Raw genomic sequence first — 16088 nt, 5'->3', positions numbered from 1 at the left:
CGCGGCCGGCAGGCTCTGAGACAGAGAGCGCGGTTCCAGCAGGTGAGAGGGAGGCGGGTTAATAAAGCCCGGGGCTCGCAGGCTGCAAACAATCTAAACAGTGAGAATACACGGTGTTTGTTGGGTTGTGATGGCCGAGTGTTTAAAGTGTTGGATTTTGAAGTTTGCTGAGTTTGTCCTGAACCGTTTTAAATCCTGCTCGCAGTGAATTGCATTTTGCTTTCTTTACTTGTCTGTCTGGGGGAGATCACTGACTTGGAAACTGATCACAGTCACATCTGCTGTGTCCTTTTAAACCGCTTGACGCTCAGCTCCTCTTTCTAATTGGAAACATTAAACTTTGATGGTATGAATTAGATGCTGTGGGTTTGTTAGAAACTAAACAAAATGTAAAAATGAGTGAGAAATAAACACTAAAAAAAGTAAGAAAATGTATTTTAATAAAGATCCTTGCAGTTTTTCAAAGGAAAATTGCACCATCAGCAAATGAATGGGAATGCCATTTGGTTTGATGAATTTGAACCAGTTTTCTCTGTGTAAAATGACTGTGGCAGAACTCGAATCTTCAGGGAATCCTGGAAATTTCCTGCTGAAAGTGAAATGGGAAAAGCAGCTAACCTGAAGGGACATTGCAGAGCTTTCCTGGTGGTCTAGTGGTTAGAATTTGGCACTTTCACTGCTGCAGCTTGGGTTGGATTCCTGGTCAGGGAATGAAAAATTCCTGTTTTTATGCAGACATTCACAGTCAACATGCCTTATTTGCTGAATGAAAGCAGAAAATGCTCAGCACCTCTGGCAGTATCTGTGGAGTGAGGAACATTGGAGCAGCAATAGGCCATTCAGCCCATCGCGCCTGTTCCACCATTCAATTAGATCATGGCTGAGCATCTACCTCAAAGCCGCTTCCTCGCACTATCCCCACATCCCTTGATGTTATTAGTATCCAGATATCTATCGACTTCTGTCTTGAACATGCTCGATTATTGAGCTTCCACAGCCCTCTGGGGTAAAGATTCATCATCCTCTGAGTGAACAAATTCCTTCTTATCTCAGTCTTAAATGCCCTACCCCTTATTCTGAGACTGTCTCCTGGATGTAGACTCACCAGCCAGGGTGAGCTATCTACATCCACCCTGTCATATGCTGTAAGAATTTTGTAAGTTTCAATGAGATCACCTCTCATTCTTCAAAACTCTAGAGGATACAGGCTCCGTTTCCTCAATCTCTCATAAAACAATCCACCATTCCTGGGATTAGTCTGGTGATCCTCCATTGCTCTCCAATTATGACAACGATATCCTTCGTTAAATAAGGAGACCAGAACTGTACACAATACTCCAGGTACAGTCTCACAAAAGCTCTATACAGTTGCACTTCTTTACTCCTGTATTCAAAACCCCTTGTGATGAAGGTCAACATACCATTTGCCTTCCTAATTGCTTGCTGCATCTGCATGCCATCTTTTAGTGACTCATGAACAAGGACACCCAGGTCCCTTTGGACATCAACACTTCCCAACCACTCGCCATTTAAGAAATACTCTGTCTTTCTGTCTTTTTTCAATCAAAGTGGATAGCTTCACACTTAATCACATTATATTCCATCTCATGTTCTTGCCCATTCGCTTAGCCTGTCCAAGTCCCCTTGAACCCTCCTTGCATCCTCCTGACAACTCACATTCCCACCTAGGTTTATGTCATCAGCAAATTTGGAATTATTACATTCAGTCCCCACATCCAAATCATTTCTATAGATTGTGAACAGCTGCAACCCCAGCACTAATCCTATGGTACCCCACTGGTAACAGCCTGCTATCCTGAGAATGACCCATTTATTCCTACTCTCTGTTTTCTATCTGTTAACCAATTCTCAATCCATAGCAGTATATTACCCCGGATCTCATGAGTTCTAATTTTGGTTACTAAGCTCCTGTGTGAGACCTGAGCAAAAGCCTTCTGAAAATCCAAATATATCACATCCACTGGTTCTCCTTTACCTGTGCGACAAGTAAGAGCCTCAAAAAAACCAAGCAGGTTTGTCAAACATGATTACCCTTTCATAAATCCATGTTGGCTCTGCCTGATTACGTCATTATTTTCTAAGTGTCTACTTATCACATCCTTTATAATAAATTCTAACCTTTTCCCTACTAGTGACATCAAACTAACAGGTCTGTAGTTCGCCATTTGTTCTTTCCCTCCTTTCTTAAATAGTGGGCTTACATTTTCTACTTTCCAGTCTGCAGGAACCTTTCCAGAATCTATAGAATTGTGAAAGATAACCACCAATCATCCACTATCTCTATAACCACCTCCTTCAAAACTCTTGGATGTAGCTCATCTAGGCCAAGGGTTGTTCAACCTTCATTCCAGTTAATTTTTCTGGTGCTACCTCTTTATTAATACTAATTTCTTTCAGTTCCTCATTTTCACAAGTCCAGTCGGCTTTGTGCCCTTGTGTCTGACATTAGCGGTTTACTTTAGATTTTTTTTTCGATTAGAGATACAGCACTGAAACAGGCCCTTTGGCCCACCGAGTCTGTGCCGACCATCAACCACCATTTTATACTAATCCTACACTAATTCCATATTCCTACCACATCTCTACCTGTCCCTATGTTTCCCTACCACCTGCCTGTACTAGGGGCAATTTATAATGGCCAATTAACCTATCAACCTGCAAGTCTTTGGCATGTGGGAGGAAACCGGAGCACCCGGAAGAAACCCACGCAGACACAGGGAGAAGTTGCAAACTCCACACAGGCAGTACCCAGAATTGAACCCGGGTCGCTGGAGCTGTGAGGCTGCGGTGCTAACCACTGTGCCACCGTGCCACTGGAACTCTGCTGCACAAGGAAGGGCAAAAGTGGAATGGATGTTTGGCTAAAGGCTCAGGACCAGCAAGGGTGAATCGGGAGTGAAAAGGGGGGGGGGAGGGAACGTTCAAAGGGTGGGGTTCAGGTTCATGGAGGGACAGAGGAGGAGGGATGTAAGGGAGGACGGAGGGAAAGGCCTAACATCCTGGGTGTGGTGGTGGGAGTTAGAGTCAGTGAAGGGGAGGTGAATGAGGGGCCTATGTTCAGGTCATTATTGTCCACATTGGGGTACTGTGGGTTGAAGTCAGGCTACTGGCTGGTGGAGGGAACGGTCATAGTCATGGGGCAGTTCAATTCGATAGGAGGGCAGGTCCAGTGTCATGTTCAGGTATTGAAGGGCTGGGAGGGTGGGACACAGGATCGGGTGAGAACAGTAAGGTCGATGACAGGAGGATGCTGAACCTTGATAAAGTTTTGGTTAGACCCCAACTAGAGGATTGTGTCCAGTTCTGGTCACCACACTTCAGGAAGAATGTGAGGGTCCAGGGGAGGCTGCAGAGGAGATTTCCCAGAATGGTTCCAGTGATGGGGGATTTTAGCTACAAGGGTAGGTTGGAGAAGTTGGGGTTGTTCTCATTGGAGCAAAGGAGATTGAGGGGAAATTTCATCGAAATGTACAAGATTCTGACAGACTTTGATAAATTAGACAAAGAAAAACTGTTCCCATGAACTAATGGTACAAGAACTAGGGAACACAGATTGAAGGTTTTGAGGAAGAGTTGCAGCAGGAATGTGAGGAAGAACTTCTTATGCAGCAAGTGGTTCCGACCTGGAACTCACTGCCAATGTGTGTGGTGGAAGTGGAAATAATCAATGATTTTCAAAGGAAACTGGATGGTCACTTGAAGGAAATAAACTTGCAGGGCCATGGGCTGATGTGGGGCAGTGGGACTGAGTGGATTGCTCCCTGGAGAGCTGACATGGAATTGATGGGCCGAATGGCCTTGTTCTGTGCGATAAATGATTCTATGTTTTGAGACAGGATGTCCCAACTCTCCACCATGGAATTCTCAGCATGAACAGAGTGGGATGTGTTTTGAGACAGAATGTCCCTGCTCTCAACTCTGGGATTCTCAGTATGAACAGGGTGTGATGTGTTTTGAGACAGGATGTCCCAGCTCTCCACTCTGGGATTCTCAGTATGAACAGGGTGTGATGTGTTTTGAGACAGGATGTCCCAGCTCTCCACTCTGGGATTCTCAGTATGAACAGGGTGTGATGTGTTTTGAGACAGGATGTCCCAGCTCTCCACCCTGGGATTCTCAGTATGAACAGGGTGGGATGTGTTTTGAGACAGGATGTCCCAGCTCTCCACCCTGGGATTCTCAGCATGAACAGAGTGGGATGTGTTTTGAGACAAGATGTCCCAGCTCTCCACTCTGGGATTCTCAGTATGAACAGAGTGGGATGTGTTTTGAGACAGGATGTCGCAGCTCGCCAGCCTTAGATTCTCAGTTTGAACAGGGTGGGATGTGCTTTGAGACAGGATGTCCCAGCTCTCCACCCTGGGATTCTCAGTATGAACACGGTGGGATGTGTTTTGAGACAGGATGTCCCAGCTCTCCAGCCTGGGATTCTCAGTATGAACAGGGTGGGATGTGTTTTTGAGACAGGATGTCCCAGCTCTCCACCCTGGGATTCTCAGTATGAACAGGATAGGATGTGTTTTGAGACAGGATGTCCCAGCTCTCCACTCTGGGATTCTCAGTATGAACAGGGTGTGATGTGTTTTGAGACAGGATGTCCCAGCTCTCCACCCTGGGATTCTCAGTATGAACAGTGTGGGATGTGTTTTGAGACAGGATGTCCCAGCTCTCCGCCCTGGGATTCTCAGTGTGAACAGGGTGGGATGTGTTTTGAGACAGGATTTTCCAGCTCTCCACCCTGTGATTCTCAGTATGAACAGTGTGGGATGTGTTTTGAGACAGGATGTCCCAGCTCTCCGCCCTGGGATTCTCAGTGTGAACAGGGTGGGATGTGTTTTGAGACAGGATTTTCCAGCTCTCCACCCTGGGATTCTCAGTATGAACAGTGTGGGATGTGTTTTGAGACAGGATGTCCCAGCTCTCCGCCCTGGGATTCTCAGTGTGAACAGGGTGGGATGTGTTTTGAGACAGGATTTTCCAGCTCTCCACCCTGGGATTCTCAGTGTGAACAGGGCAGGATGTGTTTTGAGACAGGATGTCCCAGCTCTCCACCCTGGGATTCCCAGTATGAACAGGCTGGGATGTGTTTTGAGACAGGATGTCCCAGCTCTCCACCCTGGGATTCCCAGTATGAACAGAGTGGGATGTGTTTTGAGACAAGATGTCCCAGCTCTCCAGCCTGGGATTCTCAGTATGAACAGGGTGGGATGTGTTTTGAGACAGGATGTCCCAGCTCTCCAGCCTGGGATTCTCAGTATGAACAGGGTGGGATGTGTTTTGAGACAGGATGTCCCAGCTCTCTACCCTGGGATTCTCAGTATGAACAGGGTGGGATGTGTTTTGAGACAGGATGTCCCAGCTCTCCACCCTGGGATTCTCGGTATGAACAGGGTGGGATGTGTTTTGAGACAGGATGTCCCAGCTCTCCACCCTGGGATTCTCAGTGTGATCAGGGTGGGATGTGTTTTGTGACAGTATGTCCCAGCTCTCCACTCTGGGATTCTCAGTATGAACAGGGCAGGATGTGTTTTGAGACGGGATGTCCCAGCTCTCCACTCTGGGATTCTCAGTATGAACAGAGTGGGATGTGTTTTGAGACAAGATGTCCCAGCTTTCCACTCTGGGATTCTCAGGATGAACAGAGTGGGATGTGTTTTGTGACAGTATGTCCCAGCTCTCCACTCTGGGATTCTCAGTATGAACAGGGCAGGATGTGTTTTGAGACGGATGTCCCAGCTCTCCACTCTGGGATTCTCAGTATGAACAGAGTGGGATGTGTTTTGAGACAAGATGTCCCAGCTCTCCACCCTGGGATTCTCAGTATGAACTGAGTGGGATGTGTTTTCAGACAGGATGTCCCAGCTCTCCACCCTGGGATTCCCAGTATGAACAGAGTGGGATGTGTTTTGAGACAGGATGTCCCAGATCGCCAGCCTTGGATTCTCAGTTTGAACAGGATGGGATGTGTTTTGAGACAAGATGTCCCAGCTCTCCACCCTGGGATTCTCAGTGTGAACAGGGTAGTATGTTTTTTGAGACAGGATGTCCCAGCTCTCCACCCTGGGATTCCCAGTATGAACAGAGTGGGATGTGTTTTGAGACAGGATGTCCCAGCTCTCCACCCTGGGATTCCCAGTATGAACAGAGTGGGATGTGTTTTGAGACAGGATGTCCCAGCTCTCCACCCTGGGATTCTCAGTTTGAACAGGGTGGGATGTGTTTTGAGACAGGATGTCCCAGCTCTCCACTCTGGCATTCTCAGTATGAACAGAGTGGGATGTGTTTTGAGACAAGATGTCCCAGCTCTCCACTCTGGGATTCTCAGGATGAACAGAGTGGGATGTGTTTTGAGACAGGATGTCGCAGCTCGCCAGCCTTAGATTCTCAGTTTGAACAGGGTGGGATGTGCTTTGAGACAGGATGTCCCAGCTCTCCACCCTGAGATTCTCAGTATGAACAGGGTGGGATGTGTTTTGAGACAGGAAGTCCCAGCTCTCCAGCCTGGGATTCTCAGTATGAACAGGGTAGGATGTGATTTGAGACAGGATGTCCCAGCTCTCCACCCTGGGATTCTCAGTCTGAACAGTGTGGGATGTGGTTTGAGACATGATGTCCCAGCTCTCCACCCTGGGATTCTCAGTATGAACAGAGTGGGATGTGTTTTGAGACATGATGTTCCAGCTCTCCAACCTGGGATTCTCAGTATGAACAGAGTGGGATGTGTTTTGAGACAGGATGTCCCAGCTCTCCACCCTGGGATTCTCAGTGTGAACAGGGTGGGATGTGTTTTGAGACAGGATGTCCCAGCTCTCCACCCTGGGATTCTCAGTGTGAACAGGCTGGGATGTGTTTTGAGACGGGATGTCTCTCAGCTCTCCACTCTGGGATTCTCAGTGTGAACTGGGTGGGATGTGTTTTCAGACGGGATGACACAGCTCTCCACCCTGGGATTCTCAGTGTGAACTAGGTGGGATGTGTTTTGAGACAGGATCTCCCAGCTCTCCACCCTGGGATTCTCAGTATGAACAGTGTGGGATGTGTTTTGAGACGGGATGTCCCAGCTCTCCACCCTGGGATTCTCGGAATGAACAGGGTGGGATGTGTTTTGAGACAGGATGTCCCAGCTCTCCAGCCTGGGATTCTCAGTATAAACAGGGTGGGATGTGTTTTGAGACGGGTAGTCCCAGCTCTCCACCCTGGGATTCTCAGTATGACCAGGGTGGGATGTGTTTTGAGACAGGATGTCCCAGCTCTCCAGCCTGGGATTCTCAGTATGAACAAGGTGGGATGTGTTTTGAGACAGGATGTCCCAGCTTTCCACCCTGGGATTCTCAGTGTGAACAGGGTGGGATGTGTTTTGAGACAGGATGTTACAGCTCTCGACTCTGGGATTCTCAGTATGAACAGGGTGGGATGTGTTTTGAGACAGGATGTTACAGCTCTCCACCCTGGGATTCTCAGTATGAACAGGGTGGGATGTGTTTTGAGACAGGATGTCCCAGCTCTCCACCCTGGGATTCCCAGTATGAACAGAGTGGGATGTGTTTTGAGACAGGATGTCCCAGCTCTCCACTCTGGGATTCTCAGTATGAACATGGTGGGATGTGTTTTGAGACAGGATATCCCAGCTCTCCAGCCTGGGATTCTCAGTATGATCAGGGTGGGATGTGTTTTGAGACAGGATGTCCCAGCTCTCCACCCTGGGATTCTCAGGATGAACAGATTGGGATGTGTTTTGAGACAGGATATCCCAGCTCGCCAGCCTTGGTTTCTCAGTTTGAACAGGGTGGGATGTGTTTTGAGACAGGATGTCCCAGCTCTCCACCCTGGGATTCTCAGTATGATCAGGGTGGGATGTGTTTTGAGACAGGATGTCCCAGCTCTCCACCCTGGGATTCTCAGGATGAACAGAGTGGGATGTGTTTTGAGACAGGATGTCCCAGCTCGCCAGCCTTGGATTCTCAGTTTGAAAAGGGTGGGATGTGTTTTGAGACAGGATGTCCCAGCTCTCCAGCCTGGGATTCTCAGTATGAACAGGGTGGGATGTGTTTTGAGACAGGATGTCCCAGCTCTCCATCCTGGGATTCTCAGTATGAACAGGGTGGGATGTGTTTTCAGACGGGATGACGCAGCTCTCCACCCTGGGATTCTCAGTATGAACTAGGTGGTATGTGTTTTGAGACAGGATGTCCCAGCTCTCCACCCTGGGATTCTCAGTATGAACAGAGTGGGATGTGTTTTGAGACAGGATGTCCCAGCTCTCCACCCTGGGATTCTCAGTCTGAACAATGTGGGATGTGTTTTGAGACAGGATGTCCCAGCTCTCCACCCTGGGATTCTCAGTGTGAACAGGCTGGGATGTGTTTTGAGACAGGATGTCCCAGCTCTCCACCCTGGGATTCTCAGTATAAACAGGGTGGGATGTGTTTTGAGACGGGTAGTCCCAGCTCTCCACCCTGGGATTCTCAGTATGAACAGAGTGGGATGTGTTTTGAGACAGGATGTCCCAGCTCTCCAGCCTGGGATTCTCAGTATAAACAGGGTGGGATGTGTTTTGAGACGGGTAGTCCCAGCTCTCCACCCTGGGATTCTCAGTATGAACAGAGTGGGATGTGTTTTGAGACAGGATGTCCCAGCTCTCCACCCTGGGATTCTCAGTATGATCAGGGTGGGATGCGTTTTGAGACAGGATGTCCCAGCTCTCCAGCCTGGGATTCTCAGGATGAACAAGGTGGGATGTGTTTTGAGACAGGATGTCTCAGCTCTCCACCCTGGGATTCTCAGTATGAACAGGGTGGGATGTGTTTTGAGACAGGATGTCCCAGCTTTCCACCCTGGGATTCTCAGTATGAACAGGGTGGGATGTGTTTTGAGACAGGATGTCCCAGCTCTCCACTCTGGGATTCCCAGTATGAGCAGAGTGGGATGTTTTTTGAGACAGGACGTCCCAGCTCTCCACCCTGGGATTCCCAGTATGAACAGAGTGGAATGTGTTTTGAGACAGGATGTCCCAGCTCTCCACCCTGGGATTCTCAGTATGAACAGGCAGGGATGTGTTTTGAGTTGGGATGTCTCTCAGCTCTCCACCCTGGGATTCTCAGTGTGAACAGGGCAGGATGTGTTTTGAGACAGGATTTTCCAGCTCTCCACCCTGGGATTCTCAGTATGAACAGGCAGGGATGTGTTTTGAGTTGGGATGTCTCTCAGCTCTCCACTCTGGGATTCTCAGTGTGAACTGGATGGGATGTGTTTTGAGACAGGATGTCCCAGCTCTCCAGCCTGGGATTCTCAGTTTGAACAGGGTGGGATGTGTTTTGAGACAGGATGTCCCAGCTCTCCACCCTGGGATTCTCAGTATGAACAGGGTGGGATGTGTTTTGAGACAGGATGTCCCAGCTCGCCAGCCTGGGATTCTCAGTTTGAACAGGGTGGGATGTGTTTTGAGACAGGATGTCCCAGCTCTCCACCCTGGGATTCTCAGTATGAACAGGGTGGGATGTGTTTTGAGACAGGATGTCCCAGCTCTCCACCCTGGGATTCTCAGTATGAACAGGGTGGGATGTGTTTTGAGACAGGATGTCCCAGCTCTCCACCCTGGGATTCTCAGTATGAACAGGGTGGGATGTGTTTTGAGACAGGATTTTCCAGCTCTCCACCCTGGGATTCTCAGTATGAACAGGCTGGGATGTGTTTTGAGACAGGATGTCCCAGCTCTCCAGCCTGGGATTCTCAGTATAAACAGGGTGGGATGTGTTTTGAGAAGGGTAGTCCCAGCTCTCCACCCTGGGATTCTCAGTATGATCAGGGTGGGATGTGTTTTGAGACAGGATGTCCCAGCTCTCCAGCCTGGGATTCTCAGTATGAACAGGGTGGGATGTGTTTTGAGACAGGATGTCACAGCTCTCGACTCTGGGATTCTCAGTATGAACAAGGTGGGATGTGTTTTGAGACAGGATGTCCCAGCTCTCCACTCTGGGATTCTCAGTATGAACAGGGTGGGATGTGTTTTGAGACATGATGTCCCAGCTCTCCACCCTGGGATTCTCAGTATGAACAGGCAGGGATATGTTTTGAGTCGGGATGTCTCTCAGCTCTCCACTCTGGGATTCTCAGTGTGAACTGGATGGGATGTGTTTTGAGACAGGATGTCCCAGCTCGCTACCCTGGGATTCTCAGTATGAACAGTGTGGGATGTGTTTTGAGACAGGATGTCCCAGCTCTCCAGCCTGGGATTCTCAGTGTGAACAGGGTGGGATGTGTTTTCAGACAGGATGTCCCAGCTCTCCACTCTGGGATTCTCAGTATGAACAGGGTGGGATGTGTTTTGAGACATGATGTCCCAGCTCTCCACCCTGGGATTATCAGTATGAACAGGCAGGGATGTGTTTTGAGTCGGGATGTCTCTCAGCTCTCCACTCTGGGATTCTCAGTGTGAACTGGATGGGATGTGTTTTGAGACAGGATGTCCCAGCTCTCCACTCTGGGATTCTCAGTGTGAACAGGCAGGGATGTGTTTTGAGTCGGGATGTCTCTCAGCTCTCCACTCTGGGATTCTCAGTGTGAACTGGATGGGATGTGTTTTGAGACAGGATGTCCCAGCTCTCCACTCTGGGATTCTCAGTATGAACAGAGTAGGATGCGTTTTGAGACAGGATGTCCCAGCTCTCCACCCTGGGATTCTCAGTATGAACAGGGTGGGATGCGTTTTGAGACAGGATGTCCCAGCTCTCCACCCTGGGATTCTCAGTATGAACAGGGTGGGATGTGTTTTGAGACAGGATGTCCCAGCTCTCCACTCTGGGATTCTCAGTATGAACAGAGTGGGATGTGTTTTGAGACAGGATTTTCCAGTTCTCCACTCTGGGATTCTCAGTATGAACAGGGTAGGATGTGTTTTGAGACAGGATGTCCCAGCTCTCCACCCTGGGATTCTCAGTATAAACAGGGTGGGATGTGTTTTGAGACAGGATGTCCCAGCTCTCCACTCTGGGATTCTCAGAATGTACAGGGTTCGGAGAGGGGAGGACCCACTATCCATGGTTTACTGAGAAAGTTAAAGATAGTCTGAAAATTAACGGAAAAGCATATAATTGCACAGGTCAGAATGTTTGACAGAATATAAAAAACAGCAAAGAGTAACTGAAAGATTGATAAGGAGTGCAGATTTCAAACAGAGTATGGTGGTATGTGTTTGCTGAGTGGTGAGTTCAGTGAAGGGGAGAGGAGGTACTCCTTTTTTCTACTTCATCCCTCCTCCAGTATTTGGTTCTTGCTTCTGTGCAGTGGAAAGAGCTGGTTGGTGAGTAACTGGTCAGATATTCTACTCATTATAAATAGTCTGTTAAGTTAAGGTTTGGCAGTGCAGCTTGGCCGAGAGCAAAGCACAGCTTGTGACATGTGGGATGTCGTGGACGCACCATGTGTCCTGGACAAACACGTCTGCAGGAAGTGTCACTGGCTGCACAAGCTTGAGCTCTAGGTTTTGGATCTCGAGCAGTGGCTGGAGTCACTGTGGTGCATCCACAATGCAGAGAACTACATGGATAGCAGGTTTAGCGAGGTGGTCACACCACAGGTTAGGAGCATGCAGGTCGAGAGGGAATGGGTGACCGCCAGACAGTCTAAGGTAGGTAGTGCAGGAGTCCCCTGAGTTGATCTCACTCGCTAATCGGTTTTCGATTTTGGATACTGGTGAGGGTGATGGTTCCTCAGAGGAGTGCAGACAGAGCCATGATTGTGGCACCACAGGTGGCTCAGCTGCACAGGAGGAGAGGAGGAAGAGTGTAAGAGCAGTAATGATAGGGGATTCATTAGTCAGGGGAACAGACAGGTGTTTCTGTGACCGTAGATTAGACTCCAGGATCGTGTGTTGCCTTCCTGGGGGAAGGTGAACAGCCAGAGGTCGTGGTCCACATTGGCACCAATAAAATAGGTAGGAAGGGGGAATACATCGGATTACTCCCAGTCCCATGTGCAAGTAAACATAGGAATAGGAGAATTGAGTGATTGAACATGTGGCTGGAGAACTGGTGCAGGAGGGAGGACATCAGATTTCTGAGGCACTGAGACCAGTTCGGGGGCAGGTGGAACCTGTACAAGGTGGACGGGTTGCATCTTAACAGGACTGGGACTAATATCCTCGCAGAAGATTTGCTAGTGCTGTTGGGAAGGGTTTAAACTAGATTGGCAGGGGGATGGGAGCCTTAGAGGGATCTCAGATTGAAGGATAGCAAAACTGGTAACTTGTCAGGGGTGTGGGAACCAGGAGGAAATACCAGAGAGGAACACCAAGGTGCACAGAATACTGGGAGAGATAGATAGCACTAGAGTAGGGAATAGTAAGTTATTAGGTGGGGTCAGAGTCAGGGAGAAAGTAATAAAGTCTAAATCAGGGTTAATGTGCATGTATGTGAATGCACAGAGTGTGGTTAATAAGATTGATGAGGTACAGGCACAGATTGCCATGTGGAAATATGATGCTGTATCTATAACAGAGACCTGGCTCAAAGAAGGGCAGGACTGGGTGTTAAATCTTCCTGGATACAAGATGCTTAGGAAAGATAAGAAAGGGAAAAGGCGGGAGGGATGGCAGTATTGATTAAGGAGAGCATTGCAGTGTTGGAGGAAAAAGATGTCCCGTAGGAGTCGAGGACAGAATCAATTTAGCTAGAGCTAAGGAACAAAAAAGGTGCATTTACATTGCTCGGTGTTGTCTTTCGGCCACCAGCAAGTGGGAAGGACGTGGAGGAACAAATTTGCAAGGACATTACAGAGAGGTGCAAAAATTATAGGTTAGTTATAATGGAGGACTTTAATTATTCAAACATGGACTGGGATAGTAGTAGTGTAAAGGGAATTGAGGGGCAAGAGTTCCGAGAGTGTGTTCAGGAAACTTTTTTACAGCAGTATGTTGCTCATCAAATGAGAAAGGAGGCACTGCTAGACCTGGTTCTGAGGAATGAGAAGGGCCAAGTGGATCAAGTATCAATAGGACAGCATGTAGGGGAGAGTGATCATTGTATCATAATATTTCGGCTGACTATGGAAAAGGACAAAGAACAATCCAGAGTAAGAATAATTCACTGGGGGAAAGACAACTTCAATGGGGTAAGAATGGAGCTGGGGTGAATCAATTGGATTCAAACGTTGGCAGGAAAACTGGTAGCTGAACAGTGGGCTACCTTCAAAGAACAGATATTTTGGGCACAGTCAACATCTGTTCCCTCAAAGGGGAAAAGTAGGGTAAATAAATCCAGAGCTCCCTGCATGACAAAAGAGGCAGAGATAATGATACAGAAGAAAAAGTGTGCTTTTGACAGAAGCCAGGTAGAAAATATTATTGAGAAACAGGCTGAATATAATGTCCAGAGGGGAAGTGAAAAAACAAATCAGAGAATCAAAGAGAGAGCATATAAAGAGATCGACAGCTGGCATTAAAGGGAATCCCAAAGTTTTTGACAAACATATAAACAGTAAAAGGGTGGGTAAAGAAGTGTGGGACTGATTCGGGAAGCAATAAGGGAACTTACACGTGGAGGCAGGGGACATAGCTGAGGTATTAAATGAATACTTTGCATCTGTCTTTAGCAAGGAAGAAGATGCAATCCAGGCAATAATGAAAGAGGAGGTAATTCAAACACCAGAAGGGTTTAAAATTCATTTAAAAAAGGACGTATTAGATCGCTGTCTGTACTTCAAAGTGGATAAAGCATCAGGACCAGATGAGATGCAACCAAGGATACTGAGGGAAGTGAGGCTGGAAATTGCAGAGACACTGGCCATCATCTTTCAGTCTCTCTTAGACTTGGGGGTGGTGCCAGAGGACTGGACAATTGCAAATGTTACACCCTTGTTCAAAAAAGGGTGTAAAGGTAAGCCCAGCAAGTACAGCCCAGTCAGTTTAACTTCAGTGGTGGGGAAACTTCTAGAAAGAATAATTTGGGAGAAAATTAACAGTCACATGGGCAAATGTGGGTTAATTAAAGAAAGCCAACACAGATTTCTTTTGGGAAAATCATGTTTGTTTAATGCTGGAGTTATTGAGGAGATAACAAAGTGTTGATGTGGTGTACATGGACTTTCAAAATGCCTTTGATACCAGTGCCACACAACAGACTTGTGAGCAATCTTCTAGCTCATGGAATAAAAGGGAAAGTAGCAACATGGATAATTGGCTGCATGTCAGGAAATAAAGAGTAGTGTTGAAGGGTTTTTCAGGCTGGAGGAAGGTTTGTAGTGGAGTTCCCCAGGGATCAGTGTTGGAACCCTTGCTTTCCAGATATATATTAATGACCTAGACCTTGGTGTACAGGGCACAATTTCAAAGTTTGCAGATGACATGAAACTTGGAAGCATTGTGAACTGTGAGGAGGATAGTGGAGAACTCGAAAAGGACATAGACAAGTTGGTGGAATGGGCAGACAGGTGGCAGATGAAGCTCAATGCAGAGAAGTGCGAAGTGCTTCATTTAGGTAGGAAGAACACTGAGAGAGAGAATATAGAATAAAGGTTACAATTCTAAAGGGCTGCAGGAGCAGAGGGACCTGGGTGTATATGTGCGTAAGTCATTGAAGGTGGAAGGACAGGTTGAGAGAGCAGTTAATAATGCATACAGTATCCTGGGCTTTATTAATAGAGGCATAGAGTACAAGTGCAAGGAGGTTATGTTCAAAAAGAAACATGAAATTCTGGAAATACTCAGCAGGTCTGGCAACATCTGTGGAGAGAGAAGCAGAGTTAACGTTTCAGGTCAGTGACCCTTCATCAGAACCCTGTTCTGAGTTCTGATGAAGGGTCACTGACCTGAAACATGAACTCTGCTTCTGTCGCCACAGATGCTGCCAGTCCTGCTGAGTATTTCCAGCATTTCTTGATTTTATTTCAGATTTCCAGCATCTGCAGTATTTTGCTTTTATTTTAGAGCTTATGTTGAACTTGTTTAAGATACTAGTTTGCCCTCAGCTGGTGTATTGTGTCCAGTTCTGGGTGCGGCACTTTCGGAAAGATGTGCGGGCATTGGAGAGAGTAGGGAAAAATATCACAAAAATGGTTGCAAGGATGAGGAACTTCAGTTGTGAAGATACATTGAAGGGAAGGCTGAGAGGTGATTTGTTAGAGCTCAAAAACAAGAGGAGTCTGGACAGAGTAGATAGGGAGAAACTGTTCCCACTAGTGAAAGAATCAAGAACCAGAGTGCACAGTTTTAAAGTATTTGGTCAGAGAAGCAAAAGTGACATGAGGAAAAACTTCACTTGGTAAATGGTTAAGGTCTGGAATGTGCTGCCTGACAGTGTGGTGGAGGCAGGTTCAATTGAAGCATTCAAAAGAGAATTAGACAGGAAGATGAAAAGAAGAATGTGCAAGGTTATGGGGAGAAGGCGAGGGAATGGAATTGACTGAATTGCTCTTTCAAAGAGCCGGTGCGGACACGATGGGCCGAATGGTCTCCTTCACTGTAACAATTCTGAGATTGTGTGAACCGCACGCTCTGCCGCTGGCCGCGCATGCTCATCTCACACCGCCCGCCCGGCTGATGGACATCAGCTGCGGGCCAATAAGGAGAGCGGGAGCGGCCTGGAGGAATGTACGGGCTGCGGGTCCTCCAACAATCCACGCGCGTGAGGGCGGGGCTTGCTCAAAGGGGGCGGGGCTGCGTTACACTTCTGTCCCGCCCTCTCCTACTATTGGCCCCGAGCAGCCGTCAATCAAGGTGGCTTCTTCGGTCAGAGGTCATGAACCGAGCGCGCAGGCGCATTCTGGTTTAGTTTGTTTGTAGCATTTGCCGTGTGAAGCTCCTCTGTTGCCGGTAAACGGCGGCGGATTTCAGAAACCCCCGGTGTCGGCCGCAACACCCCCAATAAGGAGCTCCCAGTGCCGCGTCTGTACCGAGTGGGGCGGCAGCTGCGAGGCTTCTCCCGGTGACAGACCCGGGGTTAACGGCCGCCAGATTTCCATCTCTTTTGGATGAATTAAAGATTAATAAAGTGTAACATCAAAGGAGAAAACTTTAAAGGAAACTGAGCTCAGTTATAAAGGGGCCTGGGGGAGGGAGGGAGGAACCATTTGGG

General features: G+C 47.9%; 1 pseudogene; it reads right to left on the bottom strand.

The window, feature by feature from the left end:
- LOC137348835 (zinc finger protein 585A-like) overlaps window positions 1-16088 on the bottom strand; it is a 52983-nt pseudogene that overhangs the window by 8996 nt on the left and 27899 nt on the right.

This window comes from Heterodontus francisci, chromosome 34 (genome assembly GCF_036365525.1).
Source record: "Heterodontus francisci isolate sHetFra1 chromosome 34, sHetFra1.hap1, whole genome shotgun sequence".
Lineage (NCBI taxonomy): Eukaryota > Metazoa > Chordata > Chondrichthyes > Heterodontiformes > Heterodontidae > Heterodontus > Heterodontus francisci.
Note: the sequence above shows the minus strand (reverse complement) of the source record. Positions and strands in the feature narration are given on the sequence as shown.